This window comes from Myxocyprinus asiaticus, chromosome 30, assembly GCF_019703515.2.
Source record: "Myxocyprinus asiaticus isolate MX2 ecotype Aquarium Trade chromosome 30, UBuf_Myxa_2, whole genome shotgun sequence".
In the NCBI taxonomy this organism is placed as follows: Eukaryota; Metazoa; Chordata; class Actinopteri; order Cypriniformes; family Catostomidae; genus Myxocyprinus; species Myxocyprinus asiaticus.
In genome coordinates, this window is record NC_059373.1 from 38,536,827 (window position 1) to 38,556,760 (window position 19,934).

At 37.3% G+C, this 19,934-nt stretch overlaps 1 protein-coding gene across 3 annotated transcripts in view; it reads left to right on the forward strand.

Annotated features, from left to right (window-relative positions):
• Positions 1 to 19,934, forward strand: part of LOC127420676 (AT-rich interactive domain-containing protein 1A-like) — a 99,372-nt gene that overhangs the window by 60,490 nt on the left and 18,948 nt on the right. The gene's annotated exons all lie outside the window — the stretch shown is intronic.

Sequence of the window (19,934 nt, forward strand, 5' to 3'; positions counted from 1 at the left end):
GCTGGGACTAAAAAAATGGTCTAATTATTGTACGTAAATATGCACACCAGAGCAAAAGGGAAAATGCTCTTACCGTTTATCAACTGCTGTAACTATGGAATCATGTTTGATGGTGTGACAGTCACATGAAGTCCTCTTTGCAGCCTGAACTTCAGAATGAAATACAACAAATGAAACAACGCAGGTGTTTCGAGATGCGTATATAAAAGGTTCTTTGTTAACTTTGCTTGGTATCTAAAAATGAGGCGATTCTCTGTGAGACGCTGAAAGAAAACAAACAGCGAGATTCAGAGCAACAGTCAAAGACGTCCATCCAGTGCATGTTAACAGTATAGAAAAACAGCGCAGATGCACTCAAAAGCATGTTTGAACAGCCGCTAACTCGCCCTATTCTTGAAAACCTACCCAAACCCGGCCGGAAAACCCTACGGTTTGTCAGAACTCGTCCAGTTCGGGTCGGGTTGAAGACCTTTGTTGCACGTGTAGAATAACCGAATAGTGATTTTGGTATTCGAATAGTGGCACATCGAACGGTTAACCGAATTTCGACTATCCGTGCACATCCCTAATTTGAATGCCCCCAAAGTTTAATAATCCCCATGCTCCTTGCGTGTGCGTTAATTAAACATTTTGGCTAATTAGATTGTTTTAGGCAATCAATGAAACTGTACTCTAATGTCAACTTAATGCATTTTACAATGTTTAAATGCATTCCCCAGAATTCTGCAGAAATACCAAAAATCAGCGTATAAAACAAAATTGACAACGGGAGAAAACCGCATTTACACGAGACTTGAAATCATCTGATTATTCTCTGCTTTTGACATCAAAACATAAACAGGCATGCGCACAACACTTGTGCACATTGGATAAGCCGGTAGAAATGCTGGTAAAGGTGTTTACATGCAACGGGAAAACTGCAAACATATGCAGACCGGTTTATGCTCAGTACTTTGACCTTAATGCAATGAAAGAACAACATTTAAGCTGTTTACATGATCACGCACACATTGTCGGCTTATTAAATCTAATAGGTGTAAGGATGTGTATGTAAACACGCTCGCTGTTAACCATCACAGTTTAGGGAGTTATGCGTTCCGTGCACATGGAACAATAATGTAGGGGATTCGCGACCATATTTGACTCAAAACCCCTTAGCAACCACATAGCAAACGCCCTGGAGTTTTGCACGAATCATCACTCAGATTTTCTACAGTCTTTTAGTATCACACTGTAGTGTTTTACTCGAAATTGAGCGTGTTTTTTTCCATCTCTGTTTGATGAGAGCAGCATTTGTGAAGGCAGTGCTTCAGCGCAGCTCTAGGCCTGTTTTTCAGTATTCAGAGTCTGGGGCGTGTTTCCTGTTGCTATTCTGGGTCTTCCTGTGTGTGTGTGACTTATTCAGGTTCAGGGGCCGTTACTCTTTCTCATTTGCTCTCTCACACTCCCACAATCTTGTTTTTCCCTCATCCTGTGCATTAGCTTAATTAACAGAATTGAGACATGTTGCAAAATTGGTTAGTGACTTGAACATTTTTAGCCTTTGAAAGTGAGATTTCAAAAGGATTCATGCATCAAATGTGCATCACTCCTCCTATTTTTCATCTTTTTTTTATTTTGTCCCTCTGCTTGTCCTTCCCTCCCTTCGTTTTCTGTCTCTCGTGCTCTGGTTCACACACCCACTCTCATTCTCTCTCTCTCGCTGTCTCTCTCTCGCAGTGCTCGGCTGACGGCAGCACAAAGGCTGTGCCTCACTGCAGCACTCTCTCTCCACCGCCTCTCCCTTTATTCATCCTCTTCCTCATCTTTCCTCTTTTCCCTCTTCCACACTTCTGTGAATTGTATTAGTTCAGTGTTTTGGGGAATAATAAATCTGTTCTTATTACTGGAACCGGATGATTGTCATGACATTTGGTTCTTTGGCAATGGGGACAGATCAGCGTTCCAAAGTGCTCATTTAGGGCGGCACGATAATTGTCAGATTATTTCCCTTGACATTTGTAATGACAATTGTTAATTTCTATTTATAGAAATTAACATATATATTTTGTGCAGGGCGACTGCATACCATATCTTTTATGCAGGTTACACATCCAAAACAAGCTGTGAACTGTTTACTGTATTGCTTTTATTTATGAGTTATTCATTTTATACAAATTAAGTGCTTAAAGGCAGTCGCACACCAGACGAGAAGCGCCACGCTGCATTGCTTCACGGCTTGGACAAGGAAAAGGTTTCAAACACAGTGCACGTCGATGTGGTGGCAGACAGTACACACAAGTTACCAAGATTTTTCCCTTCTTCAAGAATGAACAATGCTAGAGTAAATAATGTATGTCCTTTGATAATGATTTGGTCGAATTTGATGGAAAATATGCGAGTTGCACTCCGTGGTGAGGCAGAAATTGAGCAGTCTCCGGAGTCGTAGCTGGTCACCACCGACAGATGGCGAGTGGTGCCGGCGGTGTGCGTACCTTCATTGAAAACAGTCGTTTCGAATTTTAGAATGCGCCATGTCGTCCGTCAGACGCGTCCGGTGTTCGACCCCCTTAAACGTCACACTGGCTCTCTTAACAGAAAAAAAGGAACTGTTTTTCCAATTTAAATAAATTAGGGCATGTCCACACTAGGGATGGGCTCGAGTACTCGGGCACTCAGACGTGGCAGCAATGATCGATCATGAAAACGATAATCGATGGTGGTCATACATGATGCGACTTAATTCGAAATTCAGTGACAGTTACCTGACAACTAAATACAAACTTGTCAGAGGGAGCTTATTTTTAATTTTGAGATTACGTTGCGAGTTTGAGGGGCAAATTGATTTTCAGAGATGTCTCATAGCAACCAAACTGATATACGATGCGTTACGATAATCAAAAGAGAGTGTAATTAACAGTGTTTTGAACACCTGTCTCTGCAGACGTTTGCTAAACACGTTTTATTATCATTTAATGTAAGAACTTTGACTCGTTAATGGATATTATTTAATAAAAGTGAATGTCACTGACTGTAAACCTCCCTGCCCTGGGTGATGTACAGTTGCAATCGAAATTATTCAACCCCCCTGACTAGCGATACATTCGGGTGATGTGAATTAAAACACATCAACTAAAACCTCAGTAAACAGTCAAAGTAAGTTTTTAATACACATTTGAGTGATTTTGAGAACAAAGAGTTCAGTTTACCCAAATTTTAAAATAAAAAATAACTAATTCTTTCCATAAATGTCATGTCAAAAATATTCAACCCCCAAAGTCAATCATTTGTGGAGCATCCTTTTTCTTAATAACAGCAAATAAATGTTTCAGGTAAGTGTTCTCAGGCTTCGGACACCTCTCTATTAGAATTTTTCCACATTTCTCATGAGCAAAAGCTTCCAGTTCATTGACATTCTTTGGTTTCTGTGCTGCCACTGCTTCCTTGAAATCCCAACAAAGGTTTGCAATGGGATTTTAATGATGGACTGAAAGGGCCATTTAAGGACATTTGATGACCTATCCCTGAACCAGATTTTGGGCAACTTGGATGTATCCTTGGTGTTATTGTCCTTGCTGGAAATTCCAGCGATCACCAAGCTTCAATTTACACACTGAAGGCATCACATTTTTCATGCCAAAATGGCCTGATACCTGAACGAATCCATGGTGTCAGTCACATAGTCAGGATAGCCATTTCCTGCAGCCGCAAAACACCCTCATAACATGACTGACCCACCTCCATGCTTGACTGTGGGGATGGTGTCGTTCTTGTCATCACCTTGTCATCTTACTCCAGACGTAATGGTGACCCATGGGTCTAAAACTCATTTACAGTTTAGTGTAATATGTCTATAAAACCTTCTTCCAGGACTCCACAGACTTGAATATTCAAGTCAACATTTCCCTTGGTGAAGTTTTGCTTTCTTCCACACCCCAAGAAGGTTGCTGTTGTACCATATTTAAAAAAATGTATGAATGGTGCTGCCAACTTTGTCTGTTGGAAATTGAAGTGCCTTGGAAATGTACTTTTAGCCATGACCTTTCTTGTGTAATGAAATAATCTCCTCTATTAGCTTTTGAGACAGCTTATTTTTAATTGCATTTTTTGCATAGAAATACATTTTTGCTTACAACGCTAAACTTAAATTTTAAAACTTAAGTGCCATTGCAGATTGATGACTTAATTTTTTTTTAAAACAATTACTTGGGGGGGGTGGGGGGGCCGAGTATTTCAAACAGATAGACAGAGCGCAGCTAAATGGAGCAGAATGCAGCATCTTCAAAACTGAACTTCAACTTAACACTCATATTAAAAATGCGATGTTGTGGTGTCTACTGTTATTTGATAATAGACGGTTCAGACAGTCACTAAAAAAAACTGTTGCACACTTACTAAGATTACTACTGTAACCTGAAGGAAGAACAGACAGACCCGTGTTGTGCACATTCATTGAGTTGGGCAAGAATCTTCACATAATGACAAAATATGATGCGTTATATTTTGATTATACAATCTTTTGTACATTTTGTAACAGATTATTGTATAACAGCCTATAATAATGAATGGATAATACACTGGAACAAGACGCAATTCAGCAGCCAAAGATGTTTGTCAGACATGTTATTATATATACAGTTATGTACATGTCATTGCCCCTCGAGAACTCAAGTAGACAAAATGATCAAAAGGCCCATCCCTAGTCCACACTAATCTGTTTTCATTTGAAAACGCATCGATTTTGCTACTTATGCCTCTCATTGACACTGGAAAGGCGTTTTTTCGAAAATGCTCTTCATTACCGCATACTAACTGAAACGAACAAACAAAAACAGATTACTGTGGATGGAGCCTAACTTTAAAACTTCCTTTTTAAATTTCTTAATGTAGGGCCCTATGCAATCAGTTTAATTTTTTTTCCAAAATTGCGTTTTGTTTTTCCCCATATTCTGTTTTCAGTTGTATTTAATCCCGTAATCGTCAGTTTAACTCAATTGTATTTGGTGTCTAATTAAAACATGGTGTCCAGTTCATTTAAACTTTATTAAAATGGAAATGGAACAATTAATTTTCAACATATCACTTTGCATTTAATTTATTAATTTTAATGTTTAATGTTATTTATTTTCTTTGTATTTAGCAGCAATACTTTGTATTTGAAAAGATAGATTTGATGTGTATCTGGAGCTAGTGCCTGAGTAGTGCTCGCAAAGATGGATGCAGTAAATAAAGAAAATGAATTAAAACTGCTGATAACCACATTAAATGAAAATATTTAAGAAGCTTCTTGAGCTCAATCAAGATTTAGTGCTCTGTCTGTAATTATTATCCAGAAATATAACTTTGTTTTCATGTGGGCTTATAAGGAACAGTGCCTTTGAAAAGCCTGTTTGCTCAAAGCTTAAAAGCAGAATAATTATTTATTTGTTTAAACACCAATAACAAACATGCTCTACATTGTAAGTGTTTTTTATTGATGGAAATTTTTTGTGTTAAATATTAAAATCATATTAAAAATATAGTCTCTGTGGTTCAGTCGGTCTTCAAAGTGAATGAGCACTCTGCTCTCTGTCATCTACTACACATACACAGCGTGTGTGATGCTCATGATATGATGTTTTCAATGTATGAGTGGGCGGCCTCAAGCATTTTATTTTGAAGCAAACAGCACCTGCAGTTTGTATATTTATTTAATTAAATCACAAACTTTTGCAGTATAATAATCACATTAGGACATATAACGATTTTTGTTTGATTAATTGTGTATTCAAACAAATTTTTATTCTAAATTTGTAAATTTTCATGAAATTCCACATTTTATAGTTAGCCTAATTCTATTTTTATGACTGGATTCTGTGATTCTGTCCGTGTTTTCCACATCGTGGAAATAATAGGGCCCTCATCATTGTTTTCCAAAGTATGCACTTATTTTCTAAACACTTTGTTTTCGGTGGAAGAAAACAGCATTCAAGTGTGGATAAGGGACGTAAACGTAGTGAAATTTATGCGATTTCAAAAGAAATGTATTAAGGGGTGGTCACACTACACTTCATGCTCCATTCACTCCCATTAAAGCGCATCAGAATGTGGGAGACCGGAAACGAATGCAAATGCGTAGGAATTTTGCATTCGGTTATGGACAAAAGTTCTCTCTGACCTGCGAATCCATTTGACGATTGGACGTGTGAGCAATAGAATGTTGAAATGTCACATGCTGACCACTTGGCTTAATACCAAGAATAGATATTTCACAGCTGCATATTTAATTGTTGCTGAAAAGTGAGTAGACAATATAACATTATTTGTTTTTTGTAATTTATTATTTACTGACACCAGAAGTCCTCCCACATGACATCTTATCCTGATCCATTGCGTTGTCCAAAAATATTGCGTGCTCAAAGCCTAGTGTGACCGCCCTGTAGTGTAGATGTAACAATACAAGAATGCTCCAATTATTATCACTGAAGCAGTCTTTGCAGGTTTGCATAGTTCATGTGAATGCTGAACTGCTGTAAAAACCATGTAAATAGAACATTTTGGGAGTAGACCAAGGCCTAAATGGAATGCTTTGACACTTTTCATGATTATTTAATTGTGGCAGTCGTAATCGCGATTACGATTACCCTAACCCTAATTCTGCAGCCCTATGTGTTTTCTGTGTTTATTTTTGTATATGTGCTTCCCCAGAAATGCTAATAGAATTACTTACAGAATCATTCCAGAACCAGAATCTGTAAATTCAGATTATGTTTTTAAGTTTCCCAATGTCATTCAATTTTTAAAGTATGTAGATGTGAAGAGCATTTTCAGAAGTCTTCGTTTTCTTTGGGGTAAAATACCGTTCCAGCCTGGATAAGGCGAAAATATACTAAATCACTTAATTCACTTGTAGTTTGTCCCTTCCCCATTTGCAGATCTCTGTTCTCTCGTCTGTTATGCTCAACCTGCAGCTCCAGCTGTTTTTCTGTGCTGTATCAGTGTCTCCGGCCCCGTGCCCTGCTCTGCTCTTGGGCCACTCTTCTGTGGGAGGGGCGTTGCTCTGGAGAAGAGGTGGCAGACAGGCCATTTTTTTTTTTTTTTCGTTTCTTTCTGTGCCAGGCACCCAGCCCCCCAGTATCCTCCTCTTCTCTCACTCTGTTTTCACCCAGACGGGGCGGCAGCCTCCCTTACCGAAGCATCTGTGGCTCCCGCTACTATTGTGAGCCGCACAAAAGGCCCCCCAGTACACACACCCCTCCCCAACAGCGTCACACACACCAGAGAGACTGTAGAACAGTCCAGATTGCTGTGTATAGATTTTTTGATTTACCACTCCAATTGTGAATCTCCGATGGTAGCTTTTAGTTAACAAAATGATTAAACATTCACCATTGAAGGATGTTTTAACTTGATGGAAACCCTAATTTGTTATGCTAATTTGAAAAATGTGTGACAATATAGTTTTTAACCACAAAATGATTCATTATACTTTGGCTTCATTGCTCCATCTTTGATTGGTTTACTGGCCACTCCCATGAAGCTTTACGTATGACGTAATGGAGTCAGTGTTCCTATACTCTCAAATAGTGATGTTGAAAGAACTGGTACTTCAGTACCAGTCAGTACTAAAATAAAAAAAGAAGTTATAATTACAGTGTTTCTGTTGTACCGAGCACCGACCCAATTCTGTCTCTGTGTGCTGTCTGACTGACACACGACTGCTTTCTAATGCTTACACACTCATTTTAGCATGTGCTCTGTTACTCCTTTTACACTGAAATTTAAATGAAACTTTTAAACATAGAATTCTGGGAAAAATAATTAAATAATAATAAAAAAGAGGGCACTAATTTAAAACACTTAAGCTATGCATACTTAATTTAGAAACACGAAGGAAACTTGCTTTTAATTTATTATATACTTTAAAATGTAACTTTAAATAGGCAAAAGGAGTGTGTTCAATAGTGCACAACTATTTAGTATATTTGTTTTGTGGTCTCAACTGGTATCGAGAACCGTGAAATTTCACTGGTATTGGCACAGACTACTGAAATGTTGTTATTGTGATGACACTACTCTCAAACTACTTATTTGAAAGTGTATATATTTGAAGATTTTGATAAAAGCTTCAAAATGTTTCTAATCAATGACTATAAGTAATCAAGAGTTTGATGTTTTACCATCATTTTTCAAATTAGATTTCAGCATTTGCAGTAGTTCATTCTCTAATAAAATGTTAAATACACAGTCTTGTACTTTTTTCTTGCATTGATTTTTCAAATACATTTTTTGCTTTAAATGATAATGTGAATAATCTCAGAGACAGGTTTGGTTCATGGCTTCGAACTCTCCAAAAAAAGAGACTCTGAAACCAAGGCCTCTGAAAAAGTGGGCGATCCCAGCTGCAGTCTATTGAACACCCTTCAAGAACCGCAGTTTGTCAGCATCACCTGCGACTACATAAATGTGCATTTTACCAAAGCAGAGGTTATTGTCATATATAATGCTGGTCTTCAATGTGTTAAAGATGAAGTCACATAACAAATCACCTCTCACTGTATTTTATATATTGCGCCCCCTCTGGCTTTCCCCAATTCTCTTTTATTAATGTTAACTGTGCACAAGTCAATTCAGGTGTGTCTAAGGTGACATGATGACAGTGATAAGGCCCCTGAATAAGAAAAGATGTACTGCCTTCATGTAAGAGTCTTTATGATTTTTTTGTGTTAAACGCTCCATTTAGAGTTGGACTTTTCAACATGGCTAAAGCAGTAATGTACATAACTGAAATAAGCATTATCAACTATTATCGACAAAGCTTGATTTAAACAAAATTGCACACTTTTCATTTAAAGGAATATTCCAGGTTCAATACAAGTTAAGCTAAATCAGCAGCATTTGTTCATTTTTGACTCATCCCTCCTTTATAAAAAAAAAAATTAAGCAAAATTGTGGTTACAGTGAGGCACTTACAATTAATGTGAATGGGCCCAATCAATAAACATTAAAATACACACTGTTTCAAAAGTATAGCCACAAGACGTAAACATGACTTCAGTGTGAAAAAATTGTTACTAACCATATCAGTGTTGAATTTAATCCAATACTGCAACTTTGTTGCCATGCAACGCGGTAAACCTTTTAAGCTATTTTCTTACCCTAAAATCATGTTAACACAAAAAATGGTTATGTGTTGGGTCTATACGTTTGAAATAGTTTTAAAAATAGTAAATAGTAATTTTAATATGTATGGACCATCCCAATTCACTTCCATTGTAAGTGCCTCACTGTAACCTTGATTAAAAAAAAAAAAAGGGATGAATCAGATTTTTTTGTGGCAGTGAATATTATTATGCTGCAAATGCTGTTAATTGAGCTTAACTTGCATTGAACCTGGAAAATTGCTTCAGTTTACAAACCTGTATGAATTCTCTTGTGTGGTTTTGCTAATAATAACTGTTTTTTACAATTTCCAAAGACAGTGTGAGTGGTGTTTGCCCATGTAAAAGTTGCTGCTACAATATTCAGATCCACTGGGCGGTTGCCAGGGCATTGCTCGTGTTGCTTTTTTTTTTTTTTTTTTTTGCCAGACAAAAATGTTAAATACAGCAGCACACCTCTTAACAAGGAAATATTCGTATTACAGTGTGCAACAAGTTATGCACCATAGTTTAATGCTTATGGTTTGTTCCAATAACTAATCCAAAGTATGAGCAATAGTAATAGTGATGCTTGCTTTAGTAAGCATGTGTGAGACTGAGGCAGTAATGGCTGCTGGTTGAGACTGGGGTCTCTCCTCATCACACTAACACACAGTCAGTGGGGCGGTGGTGCCCCCTCATGGCTGATATCCATACAGCTACACCTCACCATAGTTGGGCCTTCTATAACATGGAAAGAGATGATTGTACCCCTAAATTAAGAAGAAACATATATAAACCTTCAGTGTGTGCACATTTTGACCTGGTTTCTAGGGCCTGCTTCATTAATGATGCTCGATGATTGACTTCAAACTCTGAGATATCAGGTGGTTTATCTAGATACGGCGATGTGGAGTACACTGCTGATGGTGTGGTGAAAGCGTGTGTGTGTGAGACTGCACCGTGACCTCAGCATGCTCAGAGCAGAGAATCGGAGTGCTTGGGGGGGCGGCATCTACTTTGCACTAATGTGTCAAGCACGTGGAGACAGTTACCATGGCAACCTCACAGATGCAGCTGCGTGTGTGTGTGGCATTTTTTATTTCTGTCCCCCTTTCTCTCTTTCTCTCTCTCTCTCTCTCTCTCTCTCTCTCTCTCTCTCTCTCTATGGCTTGCATGCTCACTGCTTTTCTTCAGGCTGGCATTTCGGCAACAGATGAATGGGCAAGTGTGTGTGTGTGTGTGTGTCTGTGAGGGAAAGTATGTGTGTGTGAGAGCAGGAAAACAGCGACCAAAGCCAGTGCGAGACACATGGGGTCAAAGAGAGTCTCCATTCTGAACCCTGAAGTTTCACCGCTGATTTACCTTGGACTGGATTTCTCTTCACCCTATTATGACTGGCTTTATTAAAGCATCACATAAACAGCATTTCCCACATCAGATCATATTCATGTAGTTTATAAATGTCCTCTGTTTTTGAGACTTGTGTGAGAGAACATGGCTGCCATCATGTCTCTATTAATATTCAACATATAATTTATTTGAGACTGGAAACTTATTCTTAGGGTTTTGACAAGTTTATTAGAAATGGTCGAGCGATATATCGCCTTTTAATTATCGCATTGGCCGACACATTTTCCCATCTGGCCAATTTGTTTCTTGAGGGTGCTGAGAATCACCTGTTTGCATGTGAAACAACTGAGACATGTAAATGACCAGTCATGGTTTGTTTTGTTGTTACGTGCCATCGTGTTACTACACGTGCAACACAGTCTCATTCAAACGGTCCTCATATCAGAGCCGCGGCAGACATGTTTGAGTTCATAATGTTAAAGTGTTCGCCCGTTTCATTCTCCCTCTCTCTCCTCAACAGTTCCCTGTAACTTAACGGTCTTGTCTAATGACAAAGGCAAATATCAATCAAACTAATATCATATATACTGTCTGCAAATATGCACATCTCGTTTAAACAGATGTAATAAACCAACCTCACACAACTTGAGCAGATCCAGCATCCTGTGTAATGCTCATAAATCTTCCTCTGAAGCACTTATTCTAACAGTCTCTCATCAACAGTTCCCTGTAACTTTTCTAATGATAAATGGCAAATATCAATAATACTTCTATTATATACCATCTGCAAATATGCAAATATCTCATTTAAACAGATGTAATTCATGAACCTCATGAAAATCCTGCGTTTTCTTCCCGTCGAGCGCTCATCTATTATCTTCCTCTGAAGCACATATTCTTTCAGCCAGAATAAAAAAAACTTCAGGATTACGATAAAAAGTTCTAATGATTCTCAAATCATGACGGTCAGTCCGTGACAATCCAAGCAGGTGATAAAGGCTGTTTAAACTGTCGGGAGATTGCTGCTCGTGCTGGATACACACGAGCACCTGCGTGCAACTTCAAAGTAAAAGTGCTTCACGTGTGCTATAAGTAAATATCTTATTCACTATTCACTGTATGTGTAATTGGTTTGATTCTGTATTTTTTTTAGAAAATGCGTTTGCTAATGTGTACATGCCATCCATGGTTGCTGGACTACTGTGTGTACTGTTATTTTCCTCCTAATATATGAACAATTTCTTCATGGGCAAATAAATGACTACAATTTGATGACTAAACAAATCAGAAGAAACTGCTATCTACCATTTAAAATACAATATATTTTTTTTAGATGCTTTTTTACAAAGTTAAAGTTTTGTGTGAAATTGAGTAAATGTAGTGCTAAATAAGATTTATTCATTTTTTAGCAATTTTATGTTTGTCATTTACTATAATAAATTGTGTTATATATCAGCACTGTCTAGGCCTATTGGCCACCCTGCTCTCTGGATATCGGCATTGGCCATTAAAAAACACATATCGGTCGACCACTATTTATTGGCCTTTGGAGCTTTTACAGTGGGCAGATATGCATTGAAAAGGGTGTTCAATAAACCAGAGTGACTGTTTTAGGAGTTGACAGGCTGGTTAGCACTGCAGCTAACGTGAATATAAGATGCCTGCTGCACTGCTACAAATAAATCTCTCAGCATAAAGTGTCTTTGTTAATGTTATTTATTTGTTATCTTAGCATGGTGTTTTAAGAGTGTTTGATTTGGTATTGTATGAATTATTGGAGGTTGCTGATATTTAGCAGCTCTACGCTAGGCTAACATCGGTGAGCTGTTTAATGTTTCACAAAGTCAACAGAAACCATTTGTGTTTAACTGTTTCTGTTTTGCTCAGCAAAACCTGGCAGTGCTATTTGGTGTTTCAACTTTGGGCATTTTTGGCTTTCTAAAATGTAAAACATTTGAGGATTTCTAGAAAGTCTCGTAAAAATGTTCACACACTCAACTTTTTTTTTTTTTTTTTTAATTAACAATATCTGAAAGTTTCTGAAAGTCACGAAAATTCACCATGTCATTTCCAGCACATCTCAAGTTCTGTATTGTGTTTAATAGAATTCTGTGCTGGAAATGATGCAGATGGGAATTATTTTTTTAATTAAATTACTCCTTTTGGCTAATTTCATAGAAAACATTTAATGTGTCCTAAATAAATACAGTTAAATAACATTATCACACTTTTTGCTTAATTTGGAAAAATAACAGCTTGTTTGGAAATGATGCTCAATAAAATATTTGGCTCACAAGTGTTAATTACCTTAATTTTTCTTTGTTTTCTTTAAACATATCTTGTCTAATATTTAATCTCAAGCATGCTCCTTACTGACACTTTTGTTGACTTGGTTAACAACTAACCTTTGAGAAAACTTTATTAGAGCGAAATTGTTTGGTGTGGTGTAAATGACGACTCAACTGTGGGACAGTTCTTTTTTTTTTTTTTTTGTAGTAAATGTACTAAATGTAGTCATTTTTATAATTAATTTTCATAGTTTAAAATTGAAAGTCTGGGTCTGGGACAAGGCTAAAACAGGAACATCTATACAGAAAAGACAGCAAGAATTAAAAAACAATGATGATAGCCTGATGAACAAGTCTGTTTCAAGTCTGTTTTAATGTGACCTTCATATAAAAAAAGTTCAAATATATTTTCTTTAAAATCAACCCCTGGGACACGAAAGTGTCTGAAGTTGAAGAAACAGCCTTTAATGATTTTTTTATTTCCTTACAAACATTTTCCTTGTTAACAATCCTGTCTTCCATACTACTAATGTCAGTACTGTAAAACCATAAAAAACATGTAAATGCTGTCTCCACCAGGGTAAAAAGCTTTCTGAATATTTTCTTTATTTAATTTTATTTATTTATTTGATGACCATGTTGGCTAATACCAAGTTTTTGTGTGTGTGTGTGTGTGTATTTGTTAAATCAGGCATGAGGGTGCGTTTGAAGAAAAATAATTTTCCTCTTTTATAAGGAAGTATGTGCAGAAAGTAATTCAGGACAGAGGGTGTGTTTGGAAACCTCGTGAGCTGCCTTTCTACATGGCATTTTTGGGCACCAGAGGGGCTTTCGAACATTCAAATCTCACAGCCAGAGAGAAAGAGAAATGTGAAGAGACAACAAGATAAGCGGAGGAACAGCCTGAAGGATCTGTCTGTGAATGAGTATTTGAGTCTGATTACATGGTGCCCTGGGCTTCTCCTCTTGACCTCTGTGTGTGTTTTCAGGAGAGCTCAGTCTGACCTCTGACTCCCTGACATTTAGAGATCACCGGGTCAGACGGACTCATGTGAGGCTGCTGTGAATGGCTTCAGATAAACTCTCTGCTCAACCCTGAGTCAGATGACTGCTCTAATGATAGCCATGTGTGTGTGTGTAAGGTCACATTAAGGGAATCATTTTCTTTTGCTTCATCTGTTCTACATGTATCCGCCTCCCATCAGATTAATATTCATAGGGTCCATATTCTACACTTTTTGTTGCATATGTTTCTTCCCTGAAGTCCTCTCATAATTAGAGCCCGACCGATACCAATTTTAGAGAGGGAAAATTCACCGATTACCGATATGGTGGCCGCTATATTTAATTTTTGAGCTGGAATGAAAACAGAACTTTTCTATGTGGATTTTTCACCGATTTTGCACCGATATGACTATGCAAAGGTACGCAGAAGGCTGCTTTTTAAAATATTTTTATCAAAGAACATTTGACATTATTATTATACATTGTCAGCTAATTCTAGAAATGAACACTGAGAAAATAAATAAAAATACAATAAATAGCTGAATAAACATCAGTACTGTATGTTTAGTGTCAGTCAAATGCTGACTATATTAATACTGCCAAGTCAAGATAAACGGATAAGCAGGTAATTTCTACCTTTCTTGCTGTATTATGAGGGAGCACAGCGATGTGACGAGACAAAATTAGATCTCTGTCCAACGTTGCGCACTTGCGATGAAGAGAGCTTTGTTGATTTATAAACAGGAGCGATAGTTTTGTCGCATCGCTATAGAGACGTGGTACAACACCATTCGCATGATCAATCAACAGGTTTATACCCCTAAAGTTCAGTAAATATGTGCTTCCCCACTGCTCGCACTCACAAGCTGCTGAACGCTGCACCACAAGTGAAGGCAAGAGGGAGAGAGGGCAACACGATAAAGGGAATTCCCTGCATTTTGAAAGTGAAACGTGGGAATTATAAAAATTGTGCTCAATCCCCGCAATCCCGCGCTATTGAGCTAACATTCGTTATTGAAAGTTTAATAAGGCTACTTGTCCGGTCGGGCAAGTAAAATTCTCTGTAACTTGCCCGTTCAAAATTCCACTTGTCCCGGACAAGCGTTAATGTTGAGCCCTGCATAAAGTAATTTATGCAAACAATACGTTACTTTACCTGTGAAGAATGTTGTTTCCTGTTGAATCTGTGGAACTAATTTCACTGACGTTTAAATGTAAATTTGAGTCGTCTAGTCAACTAGTCTAAAAAGAAAGAACCTCCCAGAAAACAGTCAAAAACATTGTGTTTTTGCGACCCATTTAAATCTATTCCAACAGCCAGATCCAACAATACATTTTGTTGAAAAGGGACATTTATCTGCGACGTGTTCGCTGAGTTAATGTTAACGAAAACAGGCATTTACATTGAAAACAGATTACTGAAAAAATTCTAAACGGAATTCTCCAAGTTAAAGTTACTTAACACATTAAAACAGTCGGGACATAATTGAAAATAATTAACAGGTAAGCTAAATCTAAGAAAAAAAAATGTGCTGAAAAGTTGCGGGTATTTCATGACGTGCATTAGCCTATGATCTAATATGACAGCTGTTCGGTGAAGAAGTTAACCAATAACAGTTACAATGTAAAAAAAAAAAAAATATAGCTAGGATTGAAAAAAATGGGCCTGTGAGAAATGTCCAATAAACCTAATGTATTGTTTTAAACATGACATGCACACAGAATAGAAGATAGTTTAACCAGTTAAGCAGTTAGCACATAGTTGAAAATAGTCTTCTTGAGTTGCAGGGTAAAAATGGTTTGCAAACCTAGCCTTAAACCGCAATTATACGATTATTTAATAATCGCAACAGGCCTAGCATCACTTAATTCATTCTTGAACAAGTACAGAAAGCTTCATGACTTTTGTGTGTAAGGTGACTAGATTCACAACTTTGGACTGCCAACTGCACCGCATTGATGCGTCCTTCATTATTAAGTACAGTAAGTATTTTATCACCCCCTTGTGGTCTCCCAAAGCTATTACACCAGATAACATTAAACAGAAGGCCAGCTGACAATGAAAATGCACAAATTAGGCTTCTAATTTAAATGTCAGCTAATGATAATATATTGATGCCTCATACGTATCGAGAAAATAACGTGCCAATCAGTAATTGATATATCTGTATTTTAAGGCATTCCTATTGATAACCAAATAACTGCGAATATTGGTATATAATATCAGTCAAACTGATTATTGGTGTGTCTGTGTTTTTTTTTTTTTATTTGGACTTACACACGCGCGTTGGTATTTGTGGTTACGAGGACTCTCCACAGCCATAATGTATTTTATACTGTACAAATTATATATCCTATCCCCTAACCCTACCCCTAAACCTAACCCTCACAAAAAACGTTCTGCATTTTTACATTTTCAAAAAAAACATAGTTTAGCATGTTTTTTTTAAAACTTTTGGTTTATGAGGACACTTGAGGTGTCCTCAAACCACGTTTATAGCATAATTACATGTATATAATCTAGAATAGTGCTAGTGAATAGTCTTCGTAAACCATATATACCTGAACACACACACACACACACACACACACACACACACACGCATCCTGCTGTCCTCAGAGTCTCTTCATTAATTAATGCCTCTGCTTTGAGATCACTTTCCCCAGAGTGCAATTCTGTAGCATTCTCTTGGGTAACACAAACATCACTGTGGTCACAGACACACATACACACACACACTCATGCACATTGAGACACTCAACTGTACACTCCTTGGTAATAAACACCTTCCTCATTGGCCAAACACACTTGAATCTGCTATTAGATACACGCATGCCAACACACACACGAATACACAGCGTATCATTTCCTCTTAGTAGACCTGTGTCATACAAACACTGTGTGTGTGTGTGTGTCTGGCAGTTAAAACAGGAGTCTGAATCAGCGTCATCCTCCTGTCTCTCCTTCTGGGGATCCTCTGTCAGGTCACGGCCCAAAAATAGCAGCGGGTGCTGTTTAAAGTGCAAAACCGCCGACTTTGGGGCTGCAGCCAGTCTGCGAGTGTGAGATTTCTATGGGAATTCTTGGCCATGCTCCAGTCGGGCTCTGCAAGAGTGTGTTTCTCATTCCACTCCCACTTTTTTTTTTCTTCCCCCTCGCTGATCTGACTGGCAGATGAGCTTGCAAATTTTCGCTGAACACATGGACTCCACGTGACAACAGTTTAGTGTGTAAATATTCCCACACTCACTCCTCCGCTGGGAGGCTTTATGACTGACTGCCAGATTGATTTCAACATTACATCCCATATGGACTCGCTGCTCATTTTGCTTGGGCTTGTTTTCAGACAGCTAATGCTCAGTAATGGGCAAAACCCTTCATAATCAAAGGCACATGATAGTGCAAAAATACCCATGTTTTTTTCTTCGTATACATCGCTGGAATGTGTTCTAATCTAATACTAGCTTATTTCTTGTTTTCCCATTTTCTGGCACAGTTCACAGGCCGTGGCATGCCCTTATTTATTACTCATACCATTTATTCAACTAGATTTATTTTGTGAAGAAAATGCAAGTGGTGTTTGCGTGTGCAAAACTCACTCCAATGATGCTAGGGTTTGGTTTGTCATTGCTAAGGTTAGAGATTGACTGACTGGTTTTTAATGACCAATACGATACTCATTATTTTAGTGTTTTAAGTATCTGATAACCGTTATGCATAACCATTTTCTTTATTCTTGTTTTATTTCTTTTAGTCACAATAAAAGCTTTCATTTTTCCACTAACCTCTGTGAACTGCTTTACAAAACTACTCGTAATATTGTGCACTAAGTATTGTTGTGTCTACAAAGAATGATTTTAACTTGTTATAGTTACAATATACACTTATGCAAAGCTCCTCACTTAATATTTATGATTTAAAATCTTTTGTGTCTAACTTTATTCTGTAAACTTGATATTAAAGAACCGATAAAGTGGGAAAGTGTAAATATCTCTTGCTAAGGTGTTCTGAGTAGGCATCATCGTTTATTGTAAGCTATTACATCACAAAAGAGGTTGAATGATTTTGAATGTTATTCTTGTTCTTAATGACAAGATTAAATGCTTTCTAAACACCAAATATGTGTTTTAACTTAGAAAAGAACCTTGTACACCAAGAGACTAAATTATCAGTTAAAACTGCACTATGTAACTTTTGGCCCTCTAGCGGTTATAAAATAAAACTGCATGTGTCTTGTGGAAGAACATTGTTTTGGTTGTGGTTCGGCTCTGCTTCTCTTCGCGGATGAATGTGGTTCGAGGCACCGGTGTACACAAAGATACAGGACATCTTATCAGAGAGAATGGACAAATAAATAACGAAAGAAAGGAAAAGACGGATATTCAAAAATATGTGCCATATCTTATGCTGTAGTTTTGACTTATTGGAAACATTGATGTTTTGAAAGAAATGACGTTACAAAAGTTAGGCAACGTTTGTTGACATTAGACACAATGATTGCTAGTCTGATAAGGTCAAACGTTGTAAAGTTTTTATAACTGCAGGATATTCTGGCCAAATAGACCACGATAGAAAGTAATTTAGAGATTGTCATTGTTACCAACACATCATTTCAAGACTCACATGTCCTTGGCCAGCCAAGGACTAAAGGATTTATTTATATAAATTGTTGCCGTTATAAAGAAAAATGCACACGTGTGCTAGCAAGTGAAACGTTCTGCACCGATTACAGTATAATTATTGTATTTCACTACACTACACAGCTGTACATAAACCATATCAATAAAATATCTTAACTGTTGAGTGAGAAAAAAGCCATCTCTGGGTCGCTTTTTAATCCTTTAGATCTCGGAGTTGTCGCCACCTCTGAAAAGCCAAGCCGATGTTGATTCGGGTTTTATTACGGACTCTGTCACTTGGGTTTGGGGCTCTGTTCAGGGTTTCTTTGTTTTTACAACTGGTGATTCTCTGGAGATTTTCCATTTTGAATGATCCATGGTCAATTTTTCTCATTCGTTGTGACAAACTTTCAGCTACACACGACTCCCACACAATACACGCGCTACAGTAGCCAGAGCTTATTTTCTCTGTATATGGATATGACGTCAACAGGCACGGGCGGATGACGTATGTATGCAATTTCCCGCGAAATCCATCCCGACAGCTCTAAAATATAAATCATTATTTTAGGTTTATCATAGTGTATTTGGGTAAAGACATGGTTTGGAAGATGGATTTTTGTTGTGCTCTCTCATTAATAACATTTTGTTCTTTTTTAACAAAAAAAGTTACATAGTGTAGCTTTAAATAAATACACACACACACACACACACACACACAAAAAACAACATTAAATAAATATTTGAAAATAAATAGTCAAGTGGTCACTATGTCTTAGCAGGGGATAAATGTTCGTAAGCATTCATCTTTTAGCCATATTTCTCGCCCATGTTGTTGTTTTTTTTTCTAAATCTCATAAATTTTAAAATTATATTTATAAGTTTACCATTCATAAATAACTTTTACCAGCCATGAAACTGATTCATAATGTAGCTTTGCCCTGTGTATGCATGTGATTGTGTATTTATACCCTCGTGGCTTGCCGTAGAAAGCGTTACAGAGCTTATGTGAGAAAATGAGTTGCGTTCAATAAGCACTGTTCTGTCTGTAATTACTCTGTTTTCTACATTTTTATTGTCCATTATCCTCATTTTAATGGTGTGGACAGATTGCTTGTCGCAAGAATCTTATTGCGTTGCGTCTGGTTAGGACGAGGTGTTATCCATCAGTTGTTGATTGGATTGTGAGAAGTGAGCATTGCATACTGGAATGGAGGCAGATATAAATGCGAGTTTGCAGTCGACACAGACACAAACACATACCCCTTCCACTGTGCAGCTCGAGCTAGAGCCGTAATCGGTGAATTTGAGCAGCGATCTCAACACATTAATGGTGAAACTGACAACATAAATGCACAAGCACATCACGGTCTTCGCTTACGATGAGGCTGTAGTTGTTGAAAAACGAGTGAGTAAAAAATAACAATATTTAAACTTTTTGAATCACAATAAAATGTATGTGTGTGTGTGTGTGTGTGTATATATATGTATGTATGTGTATAGTATATATATATATATATATATATATATATATATATATATATATATATATATATATATATAAAACATT